The sequence below is a fragment of the Bos grunniens genome, chromosome 13 (assembly GCF_055505025.1).
Source record: "Bos grunniens cultivar Pamir isolate PY7600 chromosome 13, Bosgru_T2T1.0, whole genome shotgun sequence".
NCBI classification, from domain to species: domain Eukaryota; kingdom Metazoa; phylum Chordata; class Mammalia; order Artiodactyla; family Bovidae; genus Bos; species Bos grunniens.
In genome coordinates this window covers 69,570,434-69,592,800 of record NC_141177.1, presented here as the reverse complement: position 1 = coordinate 69,592,800, position 22,367 = coordinate 69,570,434, and the positions used below count along the sequence as shown (strand labels likewise).

Here is a 22,367-nt window from a genome sequence, read left to right as displayed (position 1 = left end):
ATAGTTATACTTGCTGAAACTATTAAGAAGGGCACTCAGATCCTAGGCTTACAGTCACAGGCTGATTGTCTACAGAGGGAACAGAGAATGTGCTTGCTTTCTCTGTTCTCATTTTCCCTGGCCAGAGTCATTACATATTTCTCTGTACCTGAATAGAGTCATCAGGTCATGACCATCCTCAGCTTCAGAGTACAAAGCATTAACGGAGTGCCATATGTTTACTCTTGCCTGGAAAATCCCATGAACGGAGGAGCCTGGTAGGCTGCAGTCCATGGGGTCGCGAAGAGTCGGACATGACTGCGCAACTTCATTTTCACTTTTCACTTTCATGCACTGGAGAAGGAAATGCCAATGTTCTTGCCTGGAGAATCCCAGGGACGGGGGAGCCTGGTGGGCTGCCATCTCTGGGGTCGCACAGAGTCGCACACGACTGAAGCAACTTAGCAGCAGCAGCAGCATATGTTTACTCCTTACACTCAAGGAGTACATTTGGCGCCCAAATCCTGAACTAACTACTTGAAAGATTAAGGTGTATATGGCATGTTTCAGTTCTAAATTAGCTAGATTCTGACCTAAGTACTCTAAATCATTTATCTCTTGTCTTCTTAACCACACTGAACATTTTACCAGGTCCGTTTTATAGGTGAGTCAAACTAAGGATAAGGGCGGACTGAGTTGGGAAGGACCAGAGGGATGGGAATTTAGGTCTATCCATTTCAAAAGTCAGGTCTCTGTCTTTCTACCCCTTGTAGAAAGTCAAGAAATGTGCAGACATTTCCATGCAGGGATAAGTATGTTATTGAAAACAATTTGCAATGGTTGCCGTGTGATTGTAAGAAACTAGAGACATTCATTCACAGGGGATTGATTGTGGACTGAGCTAGTACACCAATTAGAACTGGGTTTCTTTGAGTCCTCCAGAGACTTACAGCCAGACAGGAGGGATGTGGTAAAAGTGACCATGTCCTCGACACCCATCTTAAATATTAATCTTTAGTATTCTGATTGACAGGGGCTTTGGGCCATCCTTCGCTTTATTCATTCACTCTTTTACAAAAATATAGTCCGTATGTATTGTGTACTGGCCTTCTCTGGTGGCTCAGATGGTAAAGAATCTGCCTGCAGTGCGAGCGACCTGGGTTTGATCCCTGGGTTGGGAAGATCCCCCAGAGAAGGGAATGGCAACCCACCCTAGTATTCTTGCCTGGAGAATTCCATGGACAGAGGAGCCTGGAGGGCTACAGTCCATGGGGTTGCAAAGAGGCAGACTCAGCTAAGTGACTTAACACTACTACTACATACTGTGTGCCAGACACTGTTAGGGACTAGGAACAGGACAGTCAAAAATTAAAAAAAAATCATCCTTCCCCTCAGACTGGCTCAGGCCCCAGCCAAGGCGAGGCCAGATGTCCAACCAAAGAAATCAGGGAGAAGTCTAAGCGTGATCTATAAGGGGATTTGTTCTCTTGACAGGAAGATCCGCTTAGAATATTTGTTGTAACAAAAGGCCTGCTTAGAGTTTCTTATTAGTTTGGCCTCTCTTACATGTCAGAGGAGACCAGAAAGCCAACATCCTTACTAAACTATGTTAATCGAACCATACCCGTTAGGTTTGATTCTCAGAAACGTCAGGAAATTAAACACCACAGTCCCCATAGCAGCTCTCCAGTAAGACACGCTGCTTGGGAGAGAAGTCAAAGTACAATTAAGAACCGTCCCTTCTCATTAACGTCTCATCCTACTCACCCCTACTCCTTTCAGACTTTCCACATTCCTGTAAGCTTCTTTGAGAGACTTCTGGCAGTGCCCCCAGTTGAGCTGGGAGAAACAATATAGGAAAACAAAAAGGATAATATCATCATGCCTTTGCAGGCCCATAAATTTATTTAAATAAATTTTTCCCCTGAATTGAAAAACACATTTGACCTGTGTCCTGTAAGGTTCCCCACCTCCTCCAAGGCCCCCCCATTAAGTCCCTTTACATTTTAAGTTTATTTGATAAAGAGCTTGGAGTATTGGACTCAATTGAACTCAGCGAAGGAGAGGAAAGGACTCAAAGATTAGTCCTTGCTTATCCTGAACCTCGGACAGTGCCTACATCATGGATCATTGAGGCAAAAGCTGGCATCTGAGGAAAGGATAAATTTGAGATAGTTGTTTATTCAGATAGACTAACTTACTGCCTGACAACATATTTGCTCTTTTACAATCTCATATCCAATGACTCAGTGAAAGCTGATATTCAGACATAAAGAATGAAGAGTTCTGCAATCCCCGCCTGAAAGGGTGACAGTTCTTCACGATCCTGCAAAGTCAAGCCACACACAAAGAAGTATGCCTTCTGTTTTAATGACCAAATGTAAATATTGCAGCAACAAACAGTGGTTAAGCATTACAATGCATTTAGGGGTGTGGTGTGAATCACAGCCTGGTAGAGCTGACTGAAAAATTTGGTCAAGTTTTACATTGATGCTTATGAGAAAATTTTGATCATTATCTGGGAGTGTAGATTAAATGAGGAAGTTGGGTGAAAGGATGGAAGGGAATCCAGGCAATAATGGTGTAAAAAAATACCCAATTCTCTTTAAAACGCTGTGAATAAATGTTTGTTTTTACACAAATGATTGGGCTTTTATGAGAGCCTGTGTTTCTTAGGTCCTGTGGCGTAAGTGAACTATAAGTCAAGTGCATTCTTAATCCCTATCACTTACTTTTTACTCAAAAATGACATTTTCCTCCCTCCCAACCCTAAAATTGTATATAATTTTTTATACTTGGTTATATATCTCCTATGGTTTTTCCAGTGGTCATATATGGATATAAGTATTGGATTGTGAAGAAAGCTGAGTGCTGAAGAATTGATGCTTTTGAACTGTGGTGTTGGAGAAGACTCTTGAGAGTCCCTTGGACTGCAAGGAGATCCAACCAGTCCATCCTAAAGGAGACCAGTCCTGGGTGTTCATTGGAAGGACTGATGCTGAGGCTGAAACTCCAATACTTTGGCCACCTCATGTGAAGAGTTGACTCATTGGAAAAGACCCTGATGCTGGGAGGGATTGGGGGCAGGAGGAGAAGGGGACGACAGAGGATGAGGTGGCTGGATGGCATCACCGACTCGATGCACGTAAGTTTGGGTGAACTCCAGGAGTTGGTGATGGACAGGGAGGCCTGGTGTGTTGTGATTCATGGGGTCACAAAGAGTCGGACATGACTGAGCTACTGAACTGAACTGATGTATCTCCTATTTCCAAAAGTTTTCTCAATGAATGTAAAATATGTGAGATTTTAAAGGAATGTAGGAAATTTCAGAAGTTGTAGATGGTATGAGTATGGGTGACATGTCCTACAAGAGCAAGTGGATTTCATAGCATTAGGTTTGAAAATAAGCAGATTACATTTGACAGGGATGTGGAAATAAATATATGCGTATTTATAAAACACATTCATCTGTAAAAGGAAACAATTCAGTACTTTAGTGCATGAGTCTGGAAAGGGGAGTTTCAGAATAGATGAGGAATTAGAATATGCTTGAAGAAGTGTCGAAGGCTAGATCCTGGATTCCACATACTTCTGTTATATGTGAGGAGACTTTAGAATTCTTGAGCTAGTACCTCATTCAAGTACATCAGTTCTTATGTGTCAAGATAATTCTGAAGACATAATTTACAAGTGGTACAGGAGGATGATGCATTGCTTTTCAGCTCCATGGTACACAACTGATTTAAGAAGGTTAACTAAGAACTCCCTGTGTTTTCCTTCCTTTCATTGTAACCAACCCTGTTCCCATAGCAGAGACAGTGGCTATATGAGGATATGCTTAAAAGATGGATAAGAAAGAAGAAAACTATATTAGAGAAACAGCTATCCTGAAAACTTTCAGGAAAACAGAGGCACATTAGACTACAGTGATGAAAAAAATACAAAGAAATAGATACCATAGAAATGAAACCATGACTCAGAATAGACACAGGAAAAGCTATATGAAGCAGGAAGCATTCTCCTAAGAAATGGAACCATAGAGAGGCTGTGAATCTGAAGTCCTTAGCTATAAAAAACAAGCATCAGGAAAGAGGGGCGTGTTGGAAATCAATGTTATTAGTTGGTGCACTCCAAATGAATGACAGAATGGCTCAGCCTCATCAACCCTTTGTCTCCATCCCTCAGCATGCAACCAAAGTGCTTACCTTCAGATTAAAACTGATTAAATCTTAAATCAAATTATCTTTCTGGAAATTTTACTTGGTTTGTTGGCACTCCACAATAAGGTCTTCCTTGATTTTACAGTGGAGGGTTTTATGTATTTGGGGGCAGAGAGAAAAGGATCAACAAGTCTTCATATTTGTTGTCTGTTAACACACACGCTAGTAAAGTAATGCTCAAAATTCTCCAAGGCAGGCTTCAGCAATACGTGAATCATGAACTTCCAGGTGTTCAAGCTGGTTTTAGAAAAGGCAGAGGAAGCAGAGATCAAATTGCCAACATCCACTGGATCATCAAAAAAGCATCAGAGTTCCAGAAAAACATCTGTTTCTGCTTTCTTGACTATGCCAAGGCCTTTGACTGTGTAGATCACAATAAACTGTGGAAAATTCTTCAAGAGATGGGAATACCAGACCACCTGATCTGCCTCTTGAGAAACCTATATGCAGGTCAGGAGCCAACAGTTAGAACTGGACATGGAACAACAGACTGGTTCCAAATAGGAAAAGGAGTACGTCAAGGCTGTATATTGTCACCCTGCATATTTAACTTATATGCAGAGTATATCATGAGAAACACTGGACTGGAAGAAGCACAAGCTGGAATCAAGATTGCTGGGAGAAATATCAATAACCTCAGATATGCAGATGACACCACCCTTATGGCAGAAAGTGAAGACGAACTCAAAAGCCTCTTGATGAAAGTGAAAGAGGAGAGTGAAAAAGTTGGTTTAAAGCTCAACATTCAGAAAATGAAGATCATGGCATCTGGTCCCATCACTTCATGGGAAATAGATGGGGCAACAGTGGAAACAGTGTCAGACTTTATATTTTTGGGCTCCAGAATCACTGCAGATGGTGATTGCAGCCATGAAATTAAAAGATGCTTACTCCTTGGAAGGAAAGTTATGACCAACCTAGATAGCATATTCAAAAGCAGGGCCATTACTTTGCCAACAAAGGTCCATCTAGTCAAGGCTATGGTTTTCCAGTGGTCATGTATGGACATGAGAGTTGGACTGTGAAGAAAGCTGAGTGCCAAAGAATTGATGCTATTGAACTATGGTGTTGGAGAAGACTCTTGAGAGTCCCTTGGACTGCAAGGAGATCCAACCAGTCCATTCTAAAGGAGATCAGCCCTAGGTGTTCTTTGGAAGGAATGATGCAAAGCTGGAACTCCAGTACTTTGGTCACCTCATGGGAAGAGTTGACTCATTGGAGAAGACTCTGATGCTGGGAGGGATTGGGGGCAGGAGGAGAAGGGGACGACAGAGGATGAGATGGCTGGATGGCATCACTGACTCGATGGACGTGAGTCTGAGTGAACTCCGGGAGTTGGTAATGGACAGGGAGGCCTGGCGTGCTGCGTTTCATGGGGTTGCAGAGTCGGACACAACTGAGCGACTGAACTGAAGTGAACTAAACATAAAATAAGGACTTCTTTGGGGCTCAGTGATAAACAGTCTGGCTGCCAAGCAGGAGATGTGGATTCAAGCCTTGGATCAGGAAGATTCCCAGGAGAAGGAAATGTCAACCCACTCCAGTGTTCATGCCTGGGGAATCCCATGGACAGAGGAGCCTGGTGGCCTACCATCCATGGGGTTGCAAAAGAGCTGGACACAACTTAGCAACTAAACAACACAAAATAAATGATTATATGGTGTTCATGACTTCATGACCAACCTAGATAGCATATTCAAAAGCAGAGACATTACTTTGCCAACAAAGGTTCGTCTAGTCAAGGCTATGGTCTTGAGAGAGCTAATATAAAGAGAGCTAAAAATCAGCCAGTTGAGACATCAGATCAGATCAGATCAGTCGCTCAATCGTGTCCGACTCTTTGCAACCCCATGAATTGCAGCACGCCAGGCCTCCCTGTCCAGCACCAACTCCTGGAGTTCACTCAGACTCACGTCCATCGAGTCAGTGATGCCACCCAGCCATCTCATCCTCTGTCGTCCCCTTCTCCTCCTGCCCCCAATCCCTCCTAGCATCAGAGTCTTTTCTAGTGAGTCAGCTCTTCCCATGAGGTGGCCAAAGTACTGGAGTTTCAGCTTTAGCATCATTCCTTCCAAAGAAATCCCAAAGCTGATCTCCTTCAGAATGGACTGGTTGCATCTCCTTGCAGTCCAAGGGACTCTCAAGAGTCTTCTCCAACACCACAGTTCAAAAGCATCAATTCTTCGGCGCTCAGCCTTCTTCACAGTCCAACTCTCACATCCACACATGACCACAGGAAGAACCATAGCCTTGACTAGACGAACCTTTGTTGGCAAAGTAATGTCTCTGCTTTTGAATATGCTATCTAGGTTGGTCATAACCCCCCTTCCAAGGAGTAAGCATCTTTTAATTTCATGGCTGCAGTCACCATCTGTAGTGATTTTGGAGCCCAGAAAAATAAAGTCTGACACTGTTTCCACTGTTTCCCTATCTATTTCCCATGAAGTGATGGGACCGGATGCCATGATCTTCGTTTTCTGAATGTTGAGCTTTAAGCCAACTTTTTCACTCTCCACTTTCACTTTCATCAAGAGGCTTTTTAGTTCCTCTTCACTTTCTGCCATAAGGGTGGTGTCATGAGAGACCTAGCTATAAAAAAAAAAGAACTTTACAGAGCAAAGGCAAGTCATACAAAGAACCTACTGTAAGCAACCTAAGCCATCACTATCAATTTGATTCTGTTTGGAGACCCTGTTCTCAAACGGAAGTAAGTATGTATGCAGTCAGGCATTAAAAGCATATGTGAATTTACCAGTAAGCGGCTCACATACTCAGAGCTCCTACTTCTGCTCCATTCCCTCCTCTCAATCTGCACCTTATGTCCCAAACGAAGTTTTTTAGGATCAGGTGACTGTGGAACAAGTAATATGGGCCTGGTTTATGGATGATTTTGCATGTAATCCTGGAACTGTCTGAAAGTAAATGGCTACACATTACCCTCACCGTAGAGTGACCATCTAGTCAAAGCTGTGGTTTTTCCAGTAGTCACATACAGATGTGAGAGCGGGACCATAAAGCAGGCTGAGTGCTGAAGAACTGATATTTTCGAATTGTGGTGCTGGAGAAGACTCTTGAGAGTCCCTTGGACTGCAAGGAGATCAAACCAGTCAATCCTATAGGAAATCAAATCTGAATATTCATTGGAAAGACTGACGCTGGTGCTGAAGCTCCAATACTTTGGCCACCTGATACAAACAGCTAACTCTCTGGGAAAGAACCTGATGCTGGGAAAGAGTGAAGGCAAAAGGAGAAGAGGGTGCCAGAGGATGAGATGGTTAGATAGCATCACCAACTCAGTGGACATGAATTTGTGCAAAGTCTGGGAAATAGTGAAAGGCAGGCAAGCGGGGTGTGCTACAGTCCGTGGGGTGACAAAGAGTTGGATGTGACTTAGCAACTAAACAGCAACAACAGATTTTCCATAAAGGAGAGTGTGAAGGGAAAATTATCCTAACCAGTGGAATTTCTAAAAGTACCTTTTGAAATTCATTTTGTTAATTTTATCTCCCATTTGAGAGTAGAAGAAAAGTTGAAACATTGCTATGTATTTTCCACAATGCTCTAAGCACATTCATTTTGCATTTAAAATTATTTTTGTTCATTTATCAAAGAAAAATATTTTAATAAAGATTCAATGCAGGGATATACTCCTGTTTCAATCCTAACAAATTTTATAATGGTGACCATCAGTCTGAGCCAAATTTCACTCTAAAACCTTCTGAAAGTAAAGAAATGTAATACAAACTCTTGATAACCTGCATCTCCCTCTGTTTTATGGATTTTTTTTCTGGATGTCCATAGCTCTCTCCCTTATAGGGTCACTGTGAGGCTAACTGCAAAACTGTTCTTTAGAATTCCATGAACACCTTGGGCGAGGGCAAAGGAGATGGTCATTACTTAACTTCAAGGTATTACTGATATTAAAACTCATATATCTTGTGCCGTGCTAGAGGATAGTACCTAAAAATACAGTTGATAGCGTTATCTTGGCAGCAATTAAATTCTGAAAAGCACAAAGTGAGCATTTTCATTTTAAACCCAATTGTATTTGCCATTGTCAATACCCCCCAGTTCCACACTTGAATGACCTGCTCCGTTATTTTACACCATAGGGATGTTCTAGTCCCCGAGTAGACTCTGTTGCTGTACTGTAGAGAACAGATTAAGCATTAATGTGTGACTATGGATCAGCTTTATAGGAATATTGATTCCACAAATGTAAGAACATTTCGAAACAAGCAGTACAAGAAATTACCATTGGCTGAAGATAACCAATTACAAAGAAACCGAGAGTTTTCCTGTTTGGCAGGTGTTTTTCTTTATGCATTTTGTAAGATGTTACATGACATATGGTCATGTGCATTTCAGACCTTTTTAATTTGGAGAGAAACATGATGGCTGCTCAGTATAAAGGAATCTTAAATATCTTTCAAATTCCCTGGCCTGCAGCCATGTACTATATAGAACAGAATTCTGGTTCATTATGTGCCTCTTTATTGATAGGCTTATCTTAGGCACTGCTGGCATTGTTTTTTCTATGTGTACACTCTCATGCTAAGGATAGTCATAAATACTTCAATAATATTCATCTTGAATCAGTTCAGTTCAGTTCAGTTCAGTCGCTCAGTCATGTCTGACTCTTTGTGACCCCATGAATCGCAGCATGCCAGGCCTCCCTGTCCACCACCAACTCCCGGAGTTCACTCAGACTCACGCCCATCGAGTCAGTGATGCCATCCAGCCATCTCATCCTCTGTCGTCCCCTTCTCCTCCTGCCCCCAATCCCTCCCAGCATCAGAGTCTTTTCCAATGACTCAACTCTTCACATGAGGTGGCCAAAGTACTGGGGTTTCAGCTTTAGCATCAGTCCTTCCAATGAACACCCAGGACTGATCTCCCTTAGAATGGACTGGTTGGATCTCCTTGCAGTCCAAGGGACTCTCAAGAGTCTTCTCCAGCACCACAGTTCAAAAGCATCAATTCTTTGGCGCTCAGCCTTCTTCACAGTCCAACTCTCACATCCATACGTGACCACAGGAAAAACCATAACCTTGACTAGACGGACCTTTGTTGGCAAAGTAATGTCTCTGCTTTTGAATAGGCTATCTAGATTGGTCATAACTTTCCTTCCATGGAGTAAGCGTCTTTTAATTTCATGGCTGCAGTCACCATCTGCAGTGATTTTGGAGCCCCCCCCCAAAAAAAGTCTGACACTGTTTCCACTGTTTCCCCATCTATCTCCCATGAAGTGATGGGACCGGATGCCATGAACTTTGTTTTCTGGATGTTGAGCTTTAAGCCAACTTTTTCACTCTCCTCTTTCACTTTCATCAAGAGGCTTTTGAGTTCCTCTTCACTTTCTGCCATAAGGGTGGTGTCATCTGCATATCTGAGGTTATTGATCTTTCTCCCAGCAATCTTGATTCTAGCTTGTGCTTCTTCCAGTCCAGCGTTTCTCATGATGTACTCTGCATATAAGTTAAATAAACAGGGTGACAATATACAGCCTTGACGTACTCCTTTTCCTATTTGGAACCAGTGTATTGTTCCATGTCCAGTTCTAACTGTTGGCTCCTGACCTGCATATAGGTTTCTCAAGAGGCAGATCAGGTGGTCTGGTATTCCCATCTCTTTCAGAATTTTCCACAGTTTATTGTGATCCACAAAGTCAAAGGCTTTGGCATAGTCAATAAACCAGAAATAAATGTTTTTCTGGAACTCTCTTGCTTTTTCCATGATCCAGCGGATGTTGGCAATTTGATCTCTGGTTCCTCTGCCTTTTCTAAAACTTGGATCATCTCCTTCCATTTCAAATAACTGCTCATCAAAGGTTGAACTCTCACTAGAGTTGCTTAGTTCTTGATCTCCCAATTTCTTTTCTAAAATATTCTATTTTCTGTGTTAACAAAGGAGAGTACAGAAACATAATTTTTTAGGTAAGGATTACAATAAAGCATAGCTCACAATGGCTTCCCCAGTGGCTCAGCTGGTAGAGAATCCACCTGCAATGCAAGAGACCTAGGTTCGATCCCTGGGTTGGGAAGATCCCCTGGAGAAGGGGAGGTCCCACTCCAGTATTCTTGCCTAGAGAATTCCACGGACAGAGGAGCAAGGTAGGCTACAGTCGATGGGGTCACAAAGAGTTGGACTACCATTAAGCAACTGACAGCTCACTGTACTTTTTTAAATATTATCTTCCAGATCAATCACAAGTAGACACATGAGTAGAAATAATATTACTTGTGAGTGACAATATGTTTCCCTTCTACCAACTCAATAAACAAAAATTCATTAGCATTAATAAAAATGTAGAGTGTTAGCTTGTACTTTTGCAGAATTACTTTAAATAGTAAATATTGATCATGCAGAATATTAAAAGATGATTTAGCTTATAGAATGTTATCAGGGTAGAGTGGAATGTGCAGTGTTATCTCTTTCCTGAAGCCTGTCATCCATAATGACCAGACTCAACACAACTTCCTGGACTGATACAAATCATCTGTGCAGAAACCGATGAGAATAGGAGGAGCTGTATTCATGCCAACAAAGGAAAAAAAAAAGAGAGAGAGAAATCCCTTTGCCCTGACACATGCAAATAGCTGCAGCCTTAGCTCCCTAGACTATCTCTAGAAACGTGAGTGCCAGGATATTATTCTCTAATCTTCCTAAGGTCTTTATTTTGTTCTGGTTCTGTCAGACTTCCTAGTCATTTGAATAAAACCCTTATCTACTTCCTTCTGATGATTTTCCACAATAAATTCATTTTCTTATGTGACATTCAGGTATTGTTATACTTCTTTAAAATATAGATTTCTTGTTTTTCAAAAGGATTATGCTCCTTTATGATACTATTTAGAATATATCTATTATATGTTCCACATTTTTCAGAGCTGAAATATTCAGAGAAAACAGTTGATATTTTTATCTCTGATTATATCAAGTATACATAAAGCAAAGCATTTACCTGTGTTGACTTGTAATATATTGCTCTTAGTGAGATAGATGTATTTTTCAACTATACCTTATATTTACAAATTAAGACTGATGTCACAAACATCTGTACAAATAAAAGCCTAGAATATCAATAGTGCATATTTCTGATCACCAATCTAATGACTATGAGCTTCTCATTAAAATTATTCTCACCAGTATGTTTCCTTTATATCTTTGAGAATGGTGCATTTTTCTATAAGCTTTCTATCTGACTTATCTACTTACAATTTTTATTAATCACAGATTGTAACCTTTCTAACTCATATTTCACTGTATTTGACCCAGTTAGTGGCTATATATATGCTTTTATATTTTTAAGTTTGAGACAAAATTAGGACAATAACATATGACTGTATTTTATTCCCACTTAGAAGTCTGTGTTTTCTTTTTCTGCATATTGATATTGTATACGGTTTGAAGAATAAAAGCTATGTCTTCATAGTTGTAAATACATTAGGTTTTTATTTTTTCCTTATGTTTTCATCCTTTAACTTAAGAAAAATAACCAACAAACGTAAAAGTCCCCAGTGTCTCATAACATAACCATTTTGCTAATCAGCACGTCCTGTTGAAAATGAGACTCTATTAAAACAATTTCTTGCTTAGCCACAATCCAAAGATCAATAGCATTTACTCTGTGCGTTCCAGATAATCAACTATACAGTTTTGTTCAGCTAGTGCCAATCTACATGTTGCAATGAACTTGAAAATTTTCTCAAAGGGTCAATTTCTTGACCATATATGCTAAAATTTTAGTTTTTTCCTTCCATGGTTTAGGAGAATTGCTAAGCCCTTACAGATTTCTCCAGGAAACTGAATGCTGCCTCTTAACTTGTCCTGTACACCCTAGTACTACCTGTGCTGTGCTTAACTGCTCAGTCGTGTCTGACTCTTTGCTACCCCATGAACTATAGCCCACCAGGCTCCTCTCTCCATGGGGATTTTCTAGGCAAGAATACTGGAGTGGGTTGCCATGTCATCCTCCAGGGGATCTTCCCAACCCAGGGCTGATACTACCTACCTGCTCTAATACTACGTTGTTTTATGGGGTAATGTTTTAGATTATCCTGTATTATTCTCATAAGATGTTTGGTTTCCAGCACCGTGCCCCTTCTTATGACTTAGAGCATAACTTTGATACAGCCTACCCTCTGTGCTCCTGTACCACCATTTGTTTACCTGTATAACAGGAGAAAATATTATACAGAAATTGTCTGTTTCTGTAAATGTCTGTACTTCTTGAGAGTAATGCTCAAAATTCTCCAAGCCAGTCTTCAGATACATGAACCATGAACTTCCAGATGTTCAAGCTGATTTTAGAAAAGGCAGAGGCACCAGAGATCAAATTGTCAACATCCCCTGGATCATGGAAAAAAGGGAGAGAGTTCCAGAAAAACATCTATTTCTGCTTTATTGACTACACCAAAGCCTTTGACTGTGTGGATCACAATAAACTGGAAAACTCTGAAAGAGATGGGAATACCAGACCACCTGACCTGCCTCTTGAGAAACCTGTATGCAGGTCAGGAAACAATAGTTAGAACTGTACTTGGAACAACAGACTGGTTCCAAATAGGAAAAAGAGTACATCAAGGCTGTATATTGTCACCCTGCCTATTTAACTTATATGCAGAGTACATTGTGAGAAACGCTGGGCTGGAAAAACACAAGCTGGAATCAAGATTGCCAGGAGAGGTATCAATAACCTCAGATGTGCAGATAACACCACCCTTATGGCAGAAAGTGAAGGAGAACTAAAGAGCTTCTTGATGAAAGTGAAAGAGAGAGTGAAAAAGTTGGCTTAAAGCTCAACATTCAGAAAACGAAGATCATGGCATCTGGCCCCATCACTTCATGGGAAAAGATGGGGAAACAGTGAAAGTGAAAGTGAAGTCACTCAGTCGTGTCCAACCCTTTGCGACCCCATGGACTGTAGCCTACCAGGCTCCTCTGTCCATGGGATTTTCCAGGCAATAGTACTGGAGTGGATTGCCATTTCCTTCTCCAGGGGATCTTCCGGACCCAGGGATCATACCCAGGTCTCCCGCATTGTAGACTGATGCTTTACTGTCTGAGCCACCAGAGAAATGGAAACAGTGGCTGACTTTATTTTGGGGGGCTCCAAAATCACTGCAGATGGTGATTGCAGCCATGAAATTAAAAGACACTTACTCCTTGGAAGGAAAGTTATGACCAAGCTAGACAGCATATTAAAAAGCAGAGACATTACTTTGTCCACAAAGGTCTGTCTAGTTAAGACTATGATTTTTCCAGTAGTCATGTAGTGAGAGTTGGACTATAAAGAAAGCTGAGTGCCGAAGAATTGATGCTTTTGAACTGTGGTGTTGGAGAAGACTCTTGAAGGTCCCTTGGACTGGAAGGAGATCCAACCAGTCCATCCTAAAGGAAATAAGTCCTGGGTGTTCATTGGAAGGACTGATGTTGAAGCTGAAACTCCAGTACTTTGGCCACATCATGTGAAGACCTGACTCATCTGAAAAGACCCTGATGCTAGGAAGGATTGAGGGCAGGAGGAGAAGGGGATGACAGAGAATGAGATGGCTGGATGGCATCACTGAATCAATGGACATGAGTTTGGGTAAACTCTGGGAGCTGGTGATGGACAGGGAGGCCTGATGTGCTGCGGTTCATGGGGTCACAAAGTGTCAGACACGATTGAGCGACTGAACTGAATAGGGTTTGGATTTATCAAACTCTGTACTGCTATCACTTAACAGCTAAATAGTTGTTCAAATATACACTTAAATTATGTATGTTATAGAAAAGCATGGCAACCCTCTCCAGTGTTCTTGCATGGAGAATCCCATGGACAGAGTAGCCTGGCAGGCTATAGTCCATGGAGTTGCAAAGAGTCAGATACAACTAAGTAGCTAACGCTTTCACTTTTCACTTTCATGTTAACCTTATCTTTAGATGGAGTGAAACTTAAATAAAGTATCATTTACAAGAGTATGGAGTAGTTTAAAATGTGTGGCCATTCAGGGTGATAATATGTCCCTAAAGTACTAAAGATTATTGTAAAGAAGAAGCACCTGAAACTCATAATTCTTTCTGAAGGAACATTTTACAGACAATTGCATCTGCCTTTAAATTCATTCCTCATTAAATGACACAATATTTATTCATTGTTATCTCTGAGAAAGGGGAACTAAACAAGGTGAGCCCTTGAGCCCAGTGACTGCTTTAACTTACTGCCAAGGGAGGCTACCTGCTTACTGTGTCTTCAGATGTGGAGAGGAAGAGCTCTCATCTCTCTTTCTTCTTTTAAGGACACTAATCTCATTACAAACCATTCATTGAATTGGCAAACCTTTCAGTATCACTGCCCTGACCAGTAATGCTTAAAAAGTTGAGGGTTGAACTATTTTATGAAGACCTACAAGACCTTCTAGAACTAACACTGAGAAGAGATGTCCTTTTCATTAGGGGACTGGAATGCAAAAGGAGGAAGTCAAGAAATATCTGGAGTAATAGGCAAATTTGGTCTTGGAGTACAGAATGAGGCAGGGCAAAGTCTAATAGAAATTTGCCAAGAGAACACGCTGGTCATAGCAAACACCCTCTTCCAACAACACAAGAGAAGACTCTACACATGGACATCACTAGATGGTCAATACCAAAATCAGATTGACATCACCCTTATGGCAGAAAATGAACTAAAGAGACTCTTGATGAAAACTAAAGAGGAGAGTGAATAGTTGGCTTAAAACTCAACATTTAGAAAACTAAGATCATGGATCTGGTCCCATCACTTCATGTCAAATAGATGGGGGAACAGTGGAAACAGTGAGAGACTTTATTTTTTTTAGCTCCAAAATCAATGCAGATGGTGACTGCATCCATGAAATTAAAAGATGCTTGCTCCTTGGAAGAAAAGCTATGGCCAACATAGACAGCATATTAAAAAGCAGAGACATTCCTTTACCAGCAAAGGTCCATCTAGTCAAGGCTATGGTTTTTCCAGTGATCATGTATGGATGTGAGAGTTGGACTATACAGAAAGCTGAGCGCTAAAAAATTGATGCTTTTGAACTGTGGTGTTGGAGAAGACTCTGGAGAGTCCCTTGGACAGCAAGGAGATCTAACCAGTCCACCCTAAAGGAAATCAGTTCTGAATATTCATTGGAAGGACTGATGCTGAAGGTGAAACTCTAATACTTTGGCCACATGATGCAAAAAGCTGACTCATTTGAAAAGACCTTGATGCTGGGAAAGATTGAAGGCAGTAGGAGAAGCAGATGACAGAGGATGAGATGATTGGATAGCATCACCAAGTCAATGGACATGAGTTTGAGTAGGCTCTGGGAGTTGGTAATGGACAGGGAAGCCTGGCATGTTGCAGTCTATGGGGCTGCAAAGAGTCAGACAGGACTGAGTGACTGAACTGAACTTAACTAAATCTCATTACAGGGGTCCACCCTCTGGATTTTATCTAAACCTAATCACCTCAGTGGCTCAGAAGGTTAAGCATCTGTCTACAATGTGGGAGACCTGGGTTTGATCCCTGGGTCAGGAAGTTCCCTGGAGAAGGAAATGGCAATCCACTCCAGTACTATTGCCTGGAAAATCCCATGGACAGAGGAGCCTGGTAGGCTACAGTCCATGGGGTCACAAAGAGTCGGACACGACTGAGTGATCTTCACTGTAATCACCTCACAGTGGTTACACCTCTGAGTACCATCACTTTGGAGGGTTAAGGGTTCAACATAAGAACTTTGGAAAGATTCATATCATAATACAGTTGATATACAGAAAGTTTCAAAGGCAGCCAGAGAGAAAATAAGCATAATGCACTGACGGGCAAACAGAAAAGTGACAAGAGATTTTTCATCAAAACCAATGCACTTCAGATTGCAATGAAGCTACATCTTTTAACGAACTTAAAAAAAAAAATATTAGCTTAATATTCTATACTGTTCAAAAATATCTTTCAACAACAAAGGCAAGAGAGATGTTTGCAGATATAAAAAGCTAAAAGAAGTAAGCACCAATATGCCTACATCAAAGGAAATGCTAAAGGAATTCCTATGTATGGAAGGAAAGTGACACCAGATAGAAATGTGTATGTACACAAAGGGAGAATTGCATAGGAAATGGTAAGTGTATGAGTAAATATGAAAAAGGTATCTTAAAAGTCTCTTCAAAAATTATTTTTAAATATACATAATATACTGTGATCTATAAGAGAGGTGGAAGTAAATTTTATGATAATATCACAAAGCCCAGGAGGGCAACAAGGACATGTGCTTTTGCATGGTTCTTGTGTTATGTGTGAAGTGGTGTGATGTGACTTGATAAATTAAAAATGTATACCATAACCCCCAAAGTAGCCACTAAAAATAGGCAAGAACATGTTTTAGCTAATAAATCAAGAAAGGAAATAAAATGAAATCATGACAAATTCTCAGTTCAAAAGTAAGAAAGGAAAAAAAAAAAGAACAGATGGGACAAATAGAAAACAAAGAGCAAGATGAAAGGTTTAAATGTAGCCTTATTGCTTGAAAATAGAATGGACATTTGGTTAAAAAAGAGATTTTCAGATGGATAAAAATTGAGATTCAATTAGTTGCTGCTATAAGAAATCTAATTTTTTTATGAAGACACAAGTTTAAAGTAAACGGATATAGAAGGATATACCATAAATTTGGAGTCAGTGTTTTGATATGAAATGAAGTAAATTTCAGAGATTATTGTGTCCCGAATACCTATACTTCAAATAACAAGGCCTCAGAGCACAGAAAGTAAAAACTACTTAAAGTGCAAGAAGAACTAGACAAATCTACAGTTGTGGTTGAAATTTTCAACCTCTCTCCTTAAGGAATTGATAGAACAAGTAGACGGAAAATCAGTAAGCAAATAGAACACTTGAACAACACTATCAACCAACTTGACCTAAATGACATTTTGAATACTCTTCCTAAAATGACATATTTTTTCCAACTATACCGATATTTAATAGACATATTGTGACATACAACATGACTTCATATGTTCAAACTAATTTAAATCTTACAAAGTAGTTTCTTTATAATGGACTTAAATTGAAAAGCATTAACAAAAATATGAGAAATCTTCAAATATTTGATGCTAAGTATTTTCTGAATAATTTCTAGGTGAAAGAAGAAATATAAATGGGAATGAGAAGGTATTTCAAACTGAATCAAATAAAGTGCAGCTTATCAAGATGTGTAGGTTGCAGTTAAGCAGTAAATTTGTAGCACTAAATGCTCATATTAGAAAAGAATAGACTTGAATTAAAGATCAGCTTCCAATTTAAGAAACTAAAAGGAAAGATAAAATTTTAAAAAAGTAGAGAAAAGGAAGTAATATTCACAAGAGCATAAATAAAATAGGAAAGAGAAAATGAGTGAAAATAAAAGCTGATTCTTTTTCTTCAAGGAGCTCAGCATAATTGACTGTTCTTAAGACTGACTGATCAAGAAAAATGAAAAGACATTAAGTACCAAGGGACAGCACTACGGATTTTACAGATACAGGTAAGTAAATGTTATATCCAACTTTGTGCCACTAGGGTCAAACAACTTATATGACAATGTCAGGTTGCTCGAAAGACATGAAGTACCAGTGCTCACTTAGGAAGAGACAACCTAGGTGGTCCGTGTCTATTAGATAGAATGAATTCATAGTTAAATACCTTCCACAAAGAAAACTCCAGATAATCATGGCTATCATGTTGAATTCTACCAGACTGTTCAAGGAAGAAATAGTAACAAGTCCACATAAACCCAAAACATCGAGAAGAAATTACTTCCTAAGACTCTTTCTCTGAGACCAGTCTTACTAGTTTATCTAAAACAGATAAAAATGCTATAAGAAAACTAAAAAAAAAAAAAAAAAAAAGATTGTCATGAAGAATAGCCGTATTTTGGGTCTTGCATATATATCTTACCTAACAAATGATCAAGAACAGGTCCCAAAGCATAAGAGAATTTAAGAGATAGGAATCCATAACTGAAGAAAATTTCTAATTGATTAAGTTACATCTTCTCTGAAAGTTGGGAATAGACTTCCAGACTGCTCTTTGCAAATGAGTTTATTTTAAAGACAACTGCTCTAACCAAACACTTATCTGATTCATTTTCTAAAAGAAGAATGAGAAACTCCAGAGGAATTATATTACAAGAGAAGATCAGAGTTCTAAAGAATCAGATTTTTTCAAAGTTGTAAAGAATAAAAAGGTTTTGTTTCATGGTTTAGATCTCTGGAATAGTGTGTTTAAGAAGAGAACACTAACTAAAAAGAATATATCTGACTCTTTGAGACCTCATGAGCTGTAGCCCTCCAGGCTCCTCTGTCCATGGAATTCTCCAGGCAAGGATACTGGAGTGGGAAGCCATTCCCTTTTCCAGGGGATCTTCCTGACCCAGGGATCGAACCTGGGTTTTCTGCATTGCAGGTGGATTCTTTACCATCTGAGCCACCAGAGAAGCCAGAAAGAATATATTCTTATTCAGTTCAGTTCAATCACTCAGTGGTGTCCGACTCTTTGCAACCCCATGAATTGCAGCACACCAGGCCTCCCTGTCCATTACCAACTCCTGGAGTTCACCCAAACTCATGTCCATCAAGTTGGTGATGCCATCCAGCCATCTCATCCTCGTCGTCCCCTTTTCCTCCTGCTCCCAATCCCTCTCAGCATCACAGTCTTTCCCAATGAGTCAACTCTTCGCATGAGGTGACCAAACTACTGGAGTTTCAGCTTTAGCATCATTCCTTCCAAAGAAATCCCAGGGCTGATCTCCTTCAGAATGGACTGGTTGGATCTCCTTGCAGTCCAAGGGACTCTCAAGAGTCTTCTCCAACACCGCAGTTCAAAAGCATCAATTCTTTGGCACTCGGCCTTCTTCACAGTCCAACTCTCACATCCATACATGACCACTGGAAAAACCATAGCCTTGACTAGACAGACCTTTGTTGTCAAAGTAATGTCTCTGCTTTTGAATATTCTTATTACAAAGTCACAAACAAACCCCATGAAGCATAAGTGATTTGTGGAAAAATTAACCTATGACACTGAGATTAAACTTAAAAAAAAGATTAAGAATTAAACTAAAAAAATGGTAGCAAAACTGAATAAAACAGAAGTGCTGGTAAGTAATAAGAAAAGGGTCCATATACCTAAAGGCAAGTTGACTTACTAAATTTCTGAGAGAAAGTAGAAATGATTTTATTTACTTCAGGTGTAGAAGATGAATAAAACTGAGAAAGTGATAGGCTTGCCACTCAGGGAGGCAGAGGATAAAGTTAAAGAATAACAAATATGTTCATATTTAATCACCTCTTCATCACTCCTAGAGAAAGAGGCCAACTTGACTTTCTGTGTAATGTTTTAACTATATCTCCTGCCCTGTTCTTTCCCACAAGACTTTGAGCTTCACTGACCCTTCCATTCCCTGAGTGGAGGATGCCACCTCTCAGCACAGCCCCTCAGCAAACCATGCTAGCTCAACCTACTCTGCCTTTCTCATTTCAGAGTCACTTTTTGCACCTCCTTCTCCCAATCTAAAAGTGACTTGCTGCATGAGAACAGCTGACCCTTGATACATGATCTTGTTTAATTGTGACTTTCTTTTATAGCACTTATAATGCTATGTAATGTTGATAACTGGGGCTTCCCTGCGTAACTCAGTTGGTAAAGAATCTGCCTGTAATGCAGGAAACCCCAGTTAGATTCCTGGGTTGGGAAGATACCCTGGAGAAGGGACAGGCTACCCACTCCAGTATTCTTGGGCTTCCCTGGTAGCTCAGTTGGTGAAGAATCCGCCGGCAATGAGGGAGATCTGGGTTTTATCCCTGGATTGGGAAGAACCCCTGGAGGAGGGCATGGCAACCCACTCTAGTATGCTTGCCAGGAGAATTCCCATGGACAGAGGAGCCTGGGGGGCTACAGTCCATGGGATCGCAAAGAATCAGACACGACTGAGTGACTTTCACTCACTAATGCCTGTAATGATAAATTATAAGTATTTGATTCCTGTCTGCCTCCCTTTCTAAACTGTAACCTCCTTGAATGCAAGATTGTCTCTACTCTTGAGCTTACCCTGTGGCACAACATGGGAATTAAATATATATATATATATATATAGAGAGAGAGAGAGAGAGAGAGAGAGATGAATCAACAAAGAGAAGGAGGAATCAAACTCAAAAGATAATTATCCAAGAAGAAAAAATAAGCACAAAAATGGAACACTGAAGCTCAAGGTAGACTGAGGCTGTAAGAATACATGTAGACTTCTGGTCCTCCTGCTTGAACGGCTTCCTGACCTATTGAGGGAGTTCTCAGAGAGGCAATGTCATAGGGTGAAAAGATGCACCTTGGCCTGACTCTCTTTGTCTGCTGCATGCTACTGTTATTTACTCTTTTCTTTTGCAATGTCCTTTTTCCTTCACCTTCACACAGCTAAGATATAGCTTGCAGACACTCAATATAAGATAACGTCTTGAATAAATAAATCAGTGAACAGCAGTGGTAGAAGTTCTCGTAATGGCCCTCAGTCTAAGAAAGTTTTACATTAGTGGTGCCATCAGGATCTACAGTGCCCCAGAAATCTAAAGCATGGCCCTGGACTTCTGTTGACATCATTTATTCTACTTAATGGCACTGGCGTGCCTTCCTGCTGGCAAAGATATTTAGCCATAGGGGTGGGTAAAACTCAGAGAAGGCAATGGCACCCCACTCCAGTACTCTTGCCTGGAAAATCCCATGGATGGAGGAGCCTCGTGGGCTGCAGTCCATGGGGTCGCTAAGAGTCGGACACGACTGAGCGACTTCACTTTCACTTTTCACTTTCATGCACTGGAGAAGGAAATGGCAACCCACTCCAGTGTTCTTACCTGGAGAATCCCAGGGATGGTGAAGCCTGGTGGGCTGCAGTCTATGGGGTCGCACAGAGTCAGACACGACTGAAGCGACTTAGCAGCAGCAGCAGTGGGTAAAACTACTAGCTTCGAAAACATCTAGCTAGTTATAATAAGAGATCAAAGTCCCTAACCAAGTCATTTTGTTAGTCACAGGGCACAGAAATGATGTCACCTTGCTGCTTGAATGGTCTTTAGCTGTCTTTGTTGTTTGTTTAAGTTGGGGAAAGTATACAAACACTTAGTTCTTTTTTGTTACCTCTCTCATGCAGTTTTATTAGCTTATAACCATTGTTACCTTTCTGATGTAATTTTATTAGCTAATAACCACTGTGACCCAGGGAATCACATTTATACTAGCCAAGTCACAGACTATACCTTTATACATAATTTCAACTTATTTTCAACTTCATTATACTGATATAAATTGGTTAAAAAGAAAAATGGACTCCATTTCCTATTTATATTCTAGAGTCAATACTGCTTCAGGGAGAATTTACAATTATAGATTCATAGAAACAATATAATATGAAGAAAGGGTAAATTTTTATTTAACATATTATGCATTTCAGAAAGTGTCTGGGCTTCTTTTATATACAGGTCCACTTTTATTCAGCCACTTCTTCCTTATTATTAGAAAGTCCACATTTTCAAATGCTGCTCTTTGTTTTCTTGGCTAAATAATGGGTCATCTTAAACATAAGTGCAACTGATACAAAGACCCCATGAAATGTTTACATTCCGTGGGTGAAGGAAATCACCTTCCTTCTGGCTTTTATATTAGTTGACAGCATGCCTGGGATGATAAGTTCTATGTAGAGATAAGATAGTGTGGGACAAAGATACTTTTGGTTTCCTGCGTTTTCTATATCTTACTATATCTTAAGAACCCAAAGTAAAATCATGGAAACACCAACAACTCAAGTGGTCATAGACCACAATGACTTATATGAAAGCTCGTGCAGATGAACTGCTCGTGACAACGGAAGACTGATTTCAGTCCTGGGCAGTCAGTATGGGGATTCTATCTGTGATAATAATGACATGAGGCAGACAGAAGCTATTTTTAAAAGAACTGCCTGGAGGCCAGAGGGTTTCTCCCAAGGGGAGGGAAAAAAAATCAGCACGTCCATCTTCACTTCTGAGTGTGGAACTCTGACTTCGCCAGCCTGTAAAGAGGAAAGGCTGAACCTATGAGGATTAGTAAAATAGGCTGCAGAGAATAAGAAGAAAAATGCTGATATGCGATTCTGCATTATGCCTCATCTGCAAACC

At 40.3% G+C, this 22,367-nt stretch overlaps 1 long non-coding RNA gene across 7 annotated transcripts in view; it reads left to right on the top strand.

The window, feature by feature from the left end:
• LOC147361186 (uncharacterized) overlaps positions 1 to 22,367 on the top strand; it is a 430,912-nt gene that overhangs the window by 30,868 nt on the left and 377,677 nt on the right. For 3 of the 7 annotated variants that reach the window (XR_015139868.1, XR_015139866.1, XR_015139867.1), the window contains exon 3: positions 17,613 to 17,710. The exons of 3 other annotated variants lie outside the window; for them this stretch is intronic. This is a non-coding gene — a long non-coding RNA (uncharacterized LOC147361186). Of the gene's footprint in view, positions 1 to 2,804; positions 4,197 to 17,612; positions 17,711 to 22,367 lie in introns of those variants that run through there. One more of the 7 variants, XR_015139869.1, reaches the window with a different exon arrangement.